Below are 4,377 nucleotides of genomic sequence, written 5' to 3'. Positions count from 1 at the left end.
GCTCGTGCGCCTTGTCTCATTCATCCGGGTACGTTCGTTAGGGTGTGACCATTACCCTCCAAAAATAAAAAAAATGGTCCTACAATGCTGCTCAAAGTTTTAGTGTTGTGTATTTATCTAGGAAACACCCCAGTAAATTTTCTTGGAGATCGGTGCATGTTTGAGCTAGCACCGTCGGCTTTACAAAATAACAAGGAATATTATTATCTAATGAACAAATTTAGTGCAATTTCTTTTATTAGACTTATAAGATATACTAACACCAAGCAAATGATCGATCATATCAATCTGAATACCCCTAAAACAATATTATAGATCAGTACGAAATACAATAATCCCAATAATTGCATTTCAAGATTCAAGACCCATTTCTTTCAACTGGTGTACAATGAAAAAAAGAAATACTAATTACCCCGCAATAAAAAATACCCATGTGCAATTTTTTGAAGATTCGTGCATATTTGAGTGAGCACCAGCAATTTGAAAAATAGCGATTTTGCTTATATGGCATACGCGCCTATATATGAGATTACACAACCATCATAAGGGATATTAACACAAATCATTTGCCTGTCTTAATTAAAAGCTGTTATCACTAACACAAAAAAGTTAATCATTCTTATTCTTTCATGGTACATTAAGGGATTTTATCATATATTCACAAGGTATTATTTCTCTAGAGCAAGAAACCATGATTTCTGTTCGGAAACAGATGATCGTTTGCGCTGATTAGGAACGCGGAGTCTGTCATTTTCAACTACTTGAAGGACTTCTTCAAAGCGCTCCTCATCCCTGGCAACATTAAGAATCATGGCAAAGTTTTACACCACGCTCTGCAGCCTCATTGACGACCTGAAGCTTGTCCACAACCCGTTTCATGTTCAGGTAGTCGTCATGATCCGCCCATTCACTGGCTGGACTGTGGAGAAACTGATTGGGTATGCCTAAAATGGTGAAGAACCGGCTTGAGTCAGGTCCAATTAGGTCCACCAGGGCAATGCCACTTTCTGGGACAGGGGGAAGATATGGCTTTCCATAGCCCCCATGATTGAGCCCCACTCTCTTAGTAACTTCAGTGCCTTCATAGCAAAGAAGGGCCTTCCTCATCTCCTCTTTTGTCCTTTCTTGTACTTGGGACGAGAACAAAGCCAGTGGGGCCAACTCAGTTAGGTACCAAGTGTGTCTCCCGAGTGCCACACGTGCTTTGTCAACTATTGTGGCGTCATATGGGGCAAATTCAGCCAAGGTTTCGACCAAATTCAAGTCATTCAGTGGCGCACTTGCTGGAACGGGGCAAACAATCCACCATGGGACATAAACAGCGACTGTGAACACAGCAAACCGTTCTAACTTGCTGATTCGACTTTTAGTCACAACCTCGGCTTTGACAAAAGAACAATCTTGAGGGTATAGAACAGTTTAGCCATCCACCTTGCTTTATGAAGTGCGCCGGGGTAGAGCATCGCGAAGTTCACTGGCTCGGATCCTTTAGTTACAAGCAGCAGACAAAGCTCTACCAGCTCCTTGTAGTCGCCACGTGTAAATGGTTGGGCTAGAGATTCACGGAAAAAAGTCAGCCATTTCCTGCTGGCGCTCCTCAAATACTCCAGGCATTGCGGGGTAGTAGTATTTCTTTTTTTCATTGTACGCCAGTTGAGAGAAATGGGTTTTGAACCTAGAAATGCAATTATTGGGATTATTGTATTTCGTACTAATCTATAATATTGTTTTAGGGGTACAGTCGGCCCTTAACATACGCGGGGGTTAGGTAAGAGATACCCGTGAATGTTAAAAATCCATGTAATATTGCTGACCCCCCCCCCCCTAAAAAACCCGTAGCCCCCCCATGTCCTTATTTACCGTATATACCTGTGTGTAGTTCGAGTTTTTAAGACCAAATTATTTGGCAAAAAATTGGGGGTCGACCTCTAAACGGGTAATAGTTTCGTTAGGTTGAAAAATATTTACCAGTAAACAATGGAAACGACGCACCAACGCACCACCAGCTGTGAGTGTCGGTACAGTTGCCAGGGCATCTCTCTTGCATCATCATAGCTAGCCCAAAGTAGCCAAATGCATGGTATGGTATGCACAGGACGATGTAAAACATAAAGTATTCAGTTTTTAAAGTTTATTTATAGATACTGTACATATATTTTTGTTCATTACATTTGAAACATCAATCTTTGTAAATTAATTTGAAACAAAAGAAAACTATGATACCGTATTTTCATTAAAATATTACATCACAAGTATATTTTACCTTAACTGTGACTGACTGAATATATTCTCAGAAAGAAATATGGAAATGTAATATTTTGGCTGAAATGACGTACATATTACAGTGGAAAGTGGGATAAAATCATGACAAAAACAATGACTTTCGCTTTCTTTCGTTGTTCAAAAGATTTTACCGTAATCACTTTTCGAATGGTTTTCAGTTAAAAAACTGTTGTACCGTACAGTATTACAATAATATTCTATCCTATCATTAGCCTCATAATCCCACAACTGAAAACCATTCGAAAAGCGATTATGGTAACATCTTTTGAACAAAAGAAAGCGAAAGTCATTGCTTTCGTCAATTTTATCCCACTTTCCACTGTAATACGTACGTCATTTCAGCAAAAATATTTCATTTCCATATTCTCAGAAATAAATAGTAGTTTTGTTGAAACGTAATGTACAGTATTTAATATTAAAATGCAAAAAGAGCTATAAAAACAATTAATACTGTACTGTACACCCGTAATGTACTCCCCTTCCTACTCCACATATCAAGAAGCGCTCAACACACTGACCCTTTCGACTCTCACTGACCATCACCACGACCTCATCTGCAAATTTGGTAAGAAGCTTCTGCACCATCCTCGACACCGGCTCCTACTACCACCTGAGATCCCTAGTCCGAGAATTGCTGTTCGACACCACAACCGCATCCAGCCCATACGTGCACGAACTGATCGCTATAAAAACAGCCCAGTCCCAACCATTGTAAAAATTATCAATAACTTGTAATAAACCAGTATATTCACTCCCAGCTAATACTACTTCTTGCACTGTTACTATGTTGAAATGCCCTATAGTTTGAGCTTTTCCCCATCTAGTTATTATATATCTTATTTGTATCACTTATGTTATTTGTATATTATTTGTAAATCGAAACCCATTCCCCAAATATGTAACTGTATATTTTCATCCTTCTGGCTGCCAAGCTCTTTCAATAAACCGTTAATTATTATTATTATTATTTACTGGCATCTCCACTCCTCCCTGCTCCCGCCTCCAGCATCACCACTCCTCCCCTCTCTATCCCTCCGCCTCCTCCACATCGTCACTACTGTTATATTACAATAATATTCTATCCTAATTCACTTGAATAAATACTATGATACCATATTTCTGAATATTTTCATTAAAATCCAGTGAGGGTTGTAAACTCTTGGAACAATCTACCAGAGAATGTTGTGACGGCACCGAGTGTGAGCTCTTTCAAGACAAGACTTGACCAACACTGGAGCGGGTTCAGGTACATTCAGGAGCCGGTGCATGCCCAGTATTTGCCAACAGTGCGTGACAGAGACGTGACCGATCGCCCGGGTGGCTAGCGAGCCGATCTTTTGGTGAAGAAGATAAATGAAAAAAGACGTGACCAATCGCCCAAGCGGCTAACAAGCCGATCAGTGGCGAAGAGGATAAAAGTAAAAGTAAAAGTTGTCATCGTCTTCAGCACCAAACAGCTCCTCCCAGTCTTCTCCTTGAACAGGGCTAGAGGGTACGTGTTTTTCAAATCGTTTTCAGTTAAAAAACTGTTACAGCACATGTATATTTTACCTAAACTGCACCTGAATGAATATATTCTCAGAAATAAATACTAGTTTTGCTGAAACGTGATGTATTTCAATGTAAAATAGGATAAAATACATGACGAAAACAAAAGACTTTACCTAACCTTCCGATGTTCAAGAGATGTTACTCGTTTTTTTAATAGTTTTCGGTTAAAATACTGTTATATTACAATGATATTCTATTCATACTGTGCTTGATATACTACATTCACGGAAATGTAATATTTTTGCTGAAATGACGTACGTATTACAGTGGAAAGTGGGATAAAATCGTGACGAAAACAATGACTTTCGCTTTCTTTCGTTCAAAAGATGTTACCGTAATCGCTTTTTGAAGGGTTTTCAGTTAAAAAACTGTTGCATCACAAGTGAATTAGGATAGAATATTATTGTAATACAACAGTTTTTTAACTGAAAACCATTCGAAAAGCGATTACGGTAACATCTTTTGAATGAAAGAAAGCGAGTCATTGCTTTCGTCACTTTCCACTGTAATACGTACGTCATTTCAGCAAAAATATTACATTTC

Source organism: Homarus americanus, unplaced genomic scaffold (assembly GCF_018991925.1).
Source record: "Homarus americanus isolate GMGI-L3 unplaced genomic scaffold, GMGI_Hamer_2.0 scaffold41027, whole genome shotgun sequence".
NCBI lineage: Eukaryota > Metazoa > Arthropoda > Malacostraca > Decapoda > Nephropidae > Homarus > Homarus americanus.
Note: the sequence above shows the minus strand (reverse complement) of the source record.